General features: G+C 30.1%; 1 non-coding gene and 1 pseudogene across 1 annotated transcript; both read right to left on the bottom strand.

Annotated features, from left to right (window-relative positions):
• Positions 1-1,177: 1,177 nt before the first annotated feature.
• LOC133672449 (protein trichome birefringence-like 14) lies at positions 1,178-3,121 on the bottom strand (annotated as a pseudogene).
• Positions 3,122-8,523: 5,402 nt separating this feature from the next.
• On the bottom strand, positions 8,524-8,606 carry TRNAL-UAA (transfer RNA leucine (anticodon UAA)). The gene has a single exon. It is a non-coding gene; the product is annotated as a tRNA-Leu (tRNA).
• Between the last annotated feature and the right edge of the window lie 1,231 nt (positions 8,607-9,837).

Genomic DNA, 9,837 nt, shown 5'->3' on the forward strand with positions numbered 1-9,837 from the left:
GCCGACACCATTGAGAGGGAGAAAGAGCCTAAAATTTTTCTATCTCATAATTGATTTTCTTCATATCCTCTCAAATTGGATTGAATGGAGAGTATAGACTAGCTAATTCCAACCAAAGAAACTAAACTAAATTAGTCCTTTTAATTGAGGCTAGCATGGAAAACATGAAACAATCGCCACCCCGCTTAACTAAATAGTTTATAAGGTTGGTTTGTTTTTATATTTTAAAAATTTTTTGTTTTAAATTATTAGTTTTTAATGTTTTTTTTATTTTAATGTGTTGATATTAAAAATAATTTTTTAAAATTTAAAAAATAACTACAACCTGTAACTCCACCATCCTTAATTGCAGCAATATTCTTGTAATTGATGATACACAAAGTGAGATTTGGGCAAGTGATCCAACATAAGGTTTTCATTTAACAAGGTTTTGCATATAGTTTCCTTCTCTTGCCACTTTGTTCAGGGGGTTAACTTACTGTGCAAAAGGGTTTTTTTTCTTTTTTAATTTTTAGAGTTCAAAGCTTAAAATTAATTAACACCTTGAAATATATATGATTATTTTTTTTTTTGTAAATGCCCAAAATGATATTGGAATATTGTGTCTTTAAAATTATTTTTTTTTAAAAAAAAAGGATAGTCTCGCCCAAGTTAATTCAAGAATATCCTCATTATATAAAAAAAATGTATTTGCAATCAGAAGATTCAGTCCATTCATTAGTCTATCACCAAAAAAACAACGTGAGGTAGAAGGCTTAATTAATTTTGAACCAGTGAATAACACTTGGCTCCTTGTTAGTGCAATAAGCTATTTTCCACCTCATATATTTATTTGTTTGTTTAAATATTATATATCATTTAGCTTTTTATCCTTGTTGTACTGGTACAATTTGGCAACTTCCAAGTTGGATTTTTGTTTTATAATAAAAGAAGAAGAAGAAGAAGAAGAAGAAGAAGAAGAAGAATCATTTTTAATACATAGAACTAGTTTCAGTATACCATTGTCGTCGAACTAGGTTTCGGGCTACTGCTTTGTTTTTGTATATTAACGATGATGACATTCCATTTGCAATGAAACAAAAATATTTTAAAAATATGAAAAACTGTTATAAATTAACGAAGAGTTATTGTCAATGGCGGCAACACACACTAGAACGTGAAGTTTGAACAGCAAGAATAAAGAAAAAGGTTTCAATTGTGGCAATCCCACCTGCTACCATTCTTTCAGCTTTCAATTGAGAAGCTGTATGATTACATTAATTCTCCCAACATAAAATTATAGCTGGAACTCCCAACTCCTAGAACACAGAATCTACATAAATTAATGATTTTGTTATCTTGCAACTAAGAGATAGGATTTAGGATGTATTTAAGATTGCATTAAAACTAGATTTGTTCAACAAGAAGTTCGTTCCATGTGTATCTGGGATTCCAGGAAAACACCAATGCATGCAAGCAGTCCTTTCTTTGCCTTCATATTGTAACGGGCTATGTGGCCTTCGTCTCTCAATTTCGAGAGAGCAGTTATGTCCAAGATTTGCACTCTCGTACCATTAACAGCACTTTCAACTTCTCCATCACTTGACCCTTCTCACAGTTTCCTCCAGTATTCCATTCTCCATTACTGAAATGTCGCGGAGAAATAGTCCTGGAGAAAACTTTAAGTCGAGGGTGCATGGAAGTTTGTGAATCAAGCCACTGAACAATGCTATGAACTGTAAAGTTCTTGGCAACTGGGATTCTTGCTAGATTTTCTATCTTCATTAACCTTTCCATTTATGTAAATCAGCCACCGATTTTTCTTGAACTTTCCTTTGCTTCAGTGATTTCCTGTATTGATAACTAAAACATCCAACTGATGGAGGAATTGTCTCATGAAAGCTGGCGGACGGTCCAAACGCATTGCAATCTTGGAGTCTGGATTCGCCTTATTTAAGGGCTCTAAATCTGAAAGGCTTGATGACCAGTAATATAGAATGGTGGTGTTGGTGTTGGTGTTTGTGAACCTGTAAGCAAAGTTATTAGGCCGAGTTGCTTCAGGAAGTTTGATAAGTCCATACGCTTCACCAACATTTTCAACTTCAGAACTGTCTTCTCCTCCAGTGGCCATGCACATCAAAGATTGGAATTGCTGCCTTCCTATTGAATCTCCTATGAAAGCAGTTGTTTTGTGCTGCATTCTGAAAGGTAACAGACATATTTAGAGAACTGAACATTAGAAGTCGTTTCTAAACAGCCGGCTATTGAAGGGTATAAGTGGATAAATTCAATTGTAAGTATCTGATATCAATGACAAATATTTCAGCAAGTACTCGCTCGAAAACTATGGTTAGGAACTTGTACAAATACAAAACCGCATATGAACTTGTCCGAGGAAACTGATGGAGAATTTATATCTGATTAAAATAGCCAGACAAGCCTACCTTCTCAAGAAAGCAGTCCGCTCAAACTCTGGCATGGTACAATTTTCTGGCTGCCACCGATATCCCTCATAAGAAATATCCGTTCGGGTTGTCAGTCTACAAGCCCACATTCCTGACAACCAACGTCTGCACTTCTTACCGGAATACAAAGGCCACCTGCTGTCCACAACCCATCTACCCCTGGCAAAGTTACAAACTGTGTAAAGGAGAAGCATATAAAAAAGATTTCATGGATGGAGCAAACAGGAGAAGCACTTTTGATATGCTTGCAAATTGCAACTGTATCAGGGGAACTTTTGATTACCTTCTGCATTGGAAGGAGCCCATTTAGCCCCAGTGTTTTCATTTATTTGTGGAGGGAAAGAAGTTGAAAATTTAGTTACTTCATGACCAAAACTTTCAAGCTCTTCTTTACTGTTTATGGTATCTGCAAGAAATCCAAGAAAAAAAGCTCCTTACATGTGAAAATAGAATGGCTTGTTTTTCTCCCGTCCGAAGGACAATATATGTAATAATGAGAGATTGAGAGTGATTAAGGAGAGGAAAAGATGTCTTCCCCTAAACCTACAATAATATCCTCCTTTCCTCATCTTTGCATATAAGCTTTGATCAGCATAGATACTCTGCACACAAATAGAACTCCTTCAAGCCTTAAAACAAAGATGATGAACACCTTCAGCAATAATCCATTATAAGCTTTAGCGGTATTGTTCTAGCCTTTGTTTCAGCTATTTGTGCAAAAAAAATTCAGAGAGCTTAAACCATTCTCCTGTATGCTTAAAGAGAGGAAATTAAAGAGGAGGAGGAGGATAATTCTCCTATTTTTAATTAATATAACATGTATGTAAAAAAAAAAAAGTGGTGTTTGTATCTTAGTTTTAAGTACGCCATTCCATACGAATGAAGAAACATCCAACCACTCAGCCATGCTCAAAATTTGGTAAAAAAAAAGGAGCAAATGGAAAGGATTGTATGATCAAACGAATACCGAAATGTTATATTTTGATGATTTTTTTTTTTGTTGGTGAAATATTTTGATTAGTAATCGACAACAATTGGCCATTAAATGTTCGAACCATAGGATTAGACAGCGTTATTAGGGCTGGGCTGCTTCAACTTCGAGAGTAGAAGGTTTTTCAAGAACAACCCTCATTTCTAGACATGTAAAGCTTATATGGGCTGGATCCCCTCTGGACTAAAAGCATAAACAAGAGAGAATCAATGGGCTTTTCCTTTTCTTCGAACAACTCTCATTTCTAGATATCTCCTACTATCAAGCATTACCTTACAGGAAAATTAAAACTTAAAACTGCAGGAGGAATTACTGTACATCTCCTCGGTAAACACTGTGACTACAGTAATATTCTGCAGTAATTTTTTTTATCCTTTAATTTTTTATATATTTGGTGCTTCAATTTCTTTTTTTTTTTAATTTAGCTCTTTGACATTGCAATTATATGAATATGGGCTTTACGGGTTGTTTTGTCTATCTACCGATAAGGACCTCGAGGTGTCAGGAAAATATTTCAAGGCTGGGTTGGATGGTTAAGGAAACTATTTTTGTCTTTTTTAATTTTTTTGGTGCCTATTCTTCTTTTTTTTTAATTTGATTCTCCTAATTTTTTTTTTTTGGAACCGAATTAATTATTTATTTTGATTGCCTAGATACAACGGTTTTCAATGTCAAGGGAAAGGTTTGATACTCGATTGATACTTAATTTATGAAAATATGTTTGAATTTTATTGATTTAGAACAATTAAGAATTCAAGAACTAAATTGGATTTACAAAAAATATATGAGGGTTGTAGTTGACATGCAAGTGCGCAACGCTTTGGCGGCATTTGATGCCTCCATCAGTGCCCAAATTCAGCTTCCACGGTGTCTTTAAATATGGCGCGTCGTTCTTTTCCACGTGGGGCATTCACAATGGTCTATCGTCGACCATCCTTTCTTTTTTATTTTCATCTTTTTTTTTTCCCTGAAATTCGCACTAGCTATTTCAATATCGAGAGTTGTCCCCTAATTATATTTTTATTTAGAATCTGATTCTTATTTTTTTGATTATTAATTTTTTTTATTAATCCTTTTCTAAAATTAAAATTATTTTCAATTTCATCATTCAATTAAAAAATAGTAAATTATCCTTTTATTTTTTTTCAAATTTGATTCTCACTCTTTTAATTAGTTTTTTATCCTTTTGTGAATATTTTTTTTCAATTCCATCCTTCAATTCAAAGATGTAAAATATCATCTCATTTATTTTAGTATCTTTGATCTTCATTCTTTTTATTACTATTTTTTATTTTATATTCTTTTGTAATTTTTTTTTCAGTTTCATCAATCAGCATGGATGTTGTTGGAATTTGACCTTCATGTTTTTTCTCAATGGGGGTGATTGTAGTTTCATGAACCAAGTTGCGGATTCAAAAACTTAACCTGCGTTAACATTGTTCTTTTTTTTTAGATTTTTTTCACTGATTTTCTTTTTTAATTTCATCCTTCCACACTGTATATTTTTAAATCGGTATTTTGTTTTTAATAGGGTTTCATGATTTTCTTCAATTTCATTTCTTTTCGGTTATCCTGACCATCATCTATGTTGCAGGTCTAATACGTTAGCTTGGATTGATTCGAGTTTTTTTTTGTCATTTAAAAAAAAAATTATTTCACCCTTCAACATTTGATATTTGTGTTTTTTCTTGGTTTTCCTTCTATCAGACTATCTCATTCGCATGATTCAAGTCGTGGAGTTTGGCGGGCTTGCTGATTTGGTGGTGTTTCTTTTCTTGTTCTTTTGTTAGTTGATTTTTTTTCTTTTCGATTCCATTCTTCGTCATTGGAATTATTAAAAATTTAGCTTTATTATTTTTTTATTTGTTTTTTATTGTTTTTCCCCAATATCATGATCCGAGCTGCAGATTTGACATGCTCGCTCAAGTTTGCTCGCTCAGATTTTTATATATATATATGCACAAAATAAAAAATATTCTTATAACCAAAGAACAATAACAAAAAAATCCCTTATGAAATTATAATCAAGCCCTTGATAGTGCTCCCTCAAAACAAATCAAAAATAACAAATTAGTTGTGTGTAAAGATATCTTTCTCAAGTGAAACTTTAAAAATTAAAGAATGAATGGTAAAAGGAAAATTTTATTATAGCTCTAGACATTTTTGACCGTGGATAGACTACAATAAAAAAACCTATTGGATCTAGTATTTTACTTAATAATGAATATAATAAATTAGTTGTATCAAATTGTATATATAGCATATACAAAGATTTGTAAGGGTTTTAATCTACTGATTCCCACGCACACCCTTTTCCAATTTGTCAATATTTGGAGGATTTTAATATTATGTAAGCTATTATTTTTTAAAATATTTTTTATTTAGAAATATATTGAAATAATAATTTTTTAAAAAAATTATCTTTATATCAGCATATTAAAAAAATTTAAAAAATAAAAAAATAATTTGAAACAAATAAAAAATAATTAAAAAAAAACATTTTTAAAGCAAAAAAACACAGTCATTCACGTGGTATCTACTTACGCTACGCCACAGCATGATCGGTCCCAAGATATCCATGTGAAGACGTGATTGGGCTCTGGATCTCCTAATTAAAAAAAAGTTAAAAACCACCGCTACTGCAAGGACGCAAGGCAGAGAGTGAGAGAGATCCAGTGACCTCCACGTTTGGGTTCTTCTTCTGTACAAATTCAGAGTATTCTAGTTCTCATGTGCACGGTCTAGTGGGACCGGATATGGATCGTGGGTCCCTGTGCCGTCATTTGTCGGCGATGGATCTAAACTATATGTTCATTTTTACTTTCTCCCATAGGACAACGCCCACGGAATGCATAAATTTTCTATGCTATTAGAGTGATTAATAAAATAGACATGAATGGGTGAAGCTGTTTTTTTTTTTAAATAAAATTATCCACAATTTTTTTTATTTAAAATTTTTATAATCCAGTTTCATAAAATAAAATTTTAAATTGTAGTAGAAAAATAAAATTAAAAAACAAATGACTACAATGTAAAACACATAAAAATAATGGCTAATTTCAAACTTTTTATGATTTTTATTTTAATTTAAAAATTTATTTTCTTTATTTTTCTGTCACTAAGTTTGAGAAATAAAGAAAAAACTCATTGTAAAATTACAAATAAAAAAAGTTAGTGATACTGACTATAAAGAAATTATTAAAAAAAAACAATATTTAGATAATGATGTATTAGATCAATTTTGATCAACCTGAATTAGTTTGTCAAACTCATGATTTGGGTTATGAAATTCAATGAGTTCAATAATATTTTTTAATTTAATTAAATAATAAAAAAATAAAGATTAATTTAAAATCAACTCAATATTAAATAATAAAATTAAAAAAATAATAAAAAACTCATAAAAAATCCAATTTTAAAGTGTTTTTTTTAAATTAAGCTAGGCACGGGGATCCGAGTGTTCTAGCATGTGAGGGCTTTAATCATTTTTGTTATTGGTATCACAACAACCAACCATCTTTTTTATCTTTTATCGTTTTGTAACAATTTTCTTTATCTTCTCTCTAACTCATGAAATAAAAAATGAATAAAATAAATTTTTAAATCAAAATAAAAATTATTATAAATTTGAGACGAACCATGTATTTTCTCCGTGTTTTAATTTAGATATTAATTTTATATAATTAGACCATAAAATGATGCAATTAAAAAAATAAAAAATTTTAAAAAAAGGAAATGGGCTGAGAGGTTCACTGTACATAGGCCGACCTTCAATTTTTTAGTTTTGGTTACAATGATAATTATTCAATGTATGATACAAAAACTTTCATATATTATCCAAAACGGGTGTTAAATATATGATATCGATTTTATTACGTGATTCAATATATAATAACAGTCCATAATTGATATGTGACTGTATCTTCATGAGAATAATGGTATTGATTCAGTATAACCATATAGTAGATGGTCTAATGGTAAAAATTTAGGATTAAAAAGTTTACATCCTATATAGTTTTAGGTTTGATCCCTGTGGTTGCTAATATGATAGCTACTGGAGGCTTACATGGTCGTTAATTTCAGGATCCGTGAGATTAGTCGAGATGCACGCAAACTGAACCGAACACCATGTTAATAAAAAAAATTACTGATCGAGTAGTATATTTTATAAATCTTGTTACATTAATTCAGTTGTTTTATATCCTCTCATGTTATTTATTAATTTAGTTTTGAATTCAAAAGAATATGCTAAAAAAGTGTATAAATTTGAATTTAATAAAAAATAACTAATTTTCTTGTTACGAAAACTGGTGGGAAAATCTCATGATCGTTAAGATGAAGAAAAAAGCAATGATTTTTGTTTGATCTTTTGAGATTATTACTTTTGTTCTGACGAGCGAGATTTGTGTCTGGGCACATGCCACATGGCGCATATCCGGCGGTCTTATGCAGGAAGGAATATTTAAAAGAGAGAAAATGGGTGTTTCTTAGCTGTACGCGGTGACACCGACATTCATTTCGGGTATTTGACAGCGACAGAATGATTTTTTTAAAATATTTCTTTGTTTTAAGATATATTAAAATTATTTATTTTTGAAAATTTATTTTTATATTAATATATCAAAACAATTTAAAAATATATATATATAAAATTAATTTTAAACAAAAAAAAATCCAAAATTTTTAAAAACTCCATTTTTCTAAATGGCCCCTGTCCTTGTGATGGATTTTATGTGAGCTTTTTCAAATAAGGTGTTGGGGTAAGTGGCTTAGATTTGGTTATCTTATTTTAATTTTATTTGTCGCGAGGTTTCTTTTTAGTTTTTAAAAATTGAAATTCCATAGTTTCAGCACAATTAGGTGGCTCTGAATTGTATTTATGATAAACATCCTTAAAAAGGTGGAATTTTATCCTAGAAAGATATATATTCTAAGGAATTGGCTGTGGAATTTGATCCTAGAAAGATATCTTCTAGATCTCCGAGATTTAATTTTAAAATAAATGTTTAGAGAATAATTTACTTCTTCTAAACACATTTAATTCACATGAAAAATACATTCTTAAAAAAGAAAAAGAAAAAAAGGTGGTGCTGGCTATGGGGTTCGAACCCATGCGTACTTATGTACAGAAGATCTTAAGTCTTCCCCCTTAACCTCTCGGGCAAACCAGCTGATGCGAATGCAAGCTCATATTCAATATATTTCTATACTGTTTTCGAGCCATATAAGAGATGCTAACATGTTCCTAATAGTTACTCTACTCGAACTAATATGGCATTTGTTATGCAGAGAAAGTTGTTAAAGTTATGGCAGAATGATTATTAACTCATCTAATCAAATATCATTGTTAATTAATTAATTAATTTAATATTTTAGTATAAACACAAGTTAGTTGTAATTTATTAGTTAGTAAATGTTTTGTATATCTTGTATTATTTGATTTCTTTAAGTGGAACCTTCGGATTCAACTCTAGACTACGTACGTGGGCTGTAAAATAAAGAATTATAATTAAGAATAATGAATGATATTAGCTAGTAATTTAAATTTAAATATCTGAAATATTGTCACTAGTTTCAGGGAAAAAGATAATCAGGTCATGTTATATTACAATACTATATATTATACGACAAAAATCATGTTATATTCCAAATCTTAATCAATCATTGTTCTTATGGCGTCATGCGATTCATACAGTGTCTCATAAAGATCGTCGTTGGGAAATTAATATCATGTTTAAAGCATAAAAAAAAGATGAAAAGGGATTTAGGAGGGAAGATCTAGTCTCATTATAACTTAGATTTGGCTCTTTTTTAAGTTGGTGCTAATCTCAGTCATTAAAATTAAATGATGGGCTAAGTTTTTATTAGGAATGTTTCTCCAGATTCATAATAAGTTATATTTGAAGGGAATCTTTTTCATGTTATTAAATCAGTTAATTTAATTATTTTTAATGTGAATATATATATTAAATAGTACTAGCCATCTTCTTATAATTTAAAAGGCAGAATTTTCTTCTTCTATATCATATTAAAATTAAGACTGTTGTTTGTTTTTCAGTAAATATCACATTAGTGAATTAGACTCAAGTTTGGTTTTTAAAAGAAATGAGTTTTATACCGTGAGACCCATTAAAAAATTAAATTCAAAACATAGTTATTATAAAGCAGTTTCTACATGTTTTTTTAATCGAGTTTCGTAAATATTCCTAATATGTTTGTCTAAAATTACCAAAAAGTCCTTACTGGTCTTCCTTTTACTGTTTGTAAGAAAGTAAAAAAAGTTTTATCTAAATACTTTACACATGTTTTTTATTACATATAAACTTCAACTATAATTTTTACCAAATACTTATTTAAATTCCACTAACTACAATTAAAAATATCTTTTCTAAACTTATTTTT

Source organism: Populus nigra, chromosome 14, assembly GCF_951802175.1.
Source record: "Populus nigra chromosome 14, ddPopNigr1.1, whole genome shotgun sequence".
NCBI classification, from domain to species: Eukaryota; Viridiplantae; Streptophyta; class Magnoliopsida; order Malpighiales; family Salicaceae; genus Populus; species Populus nigra.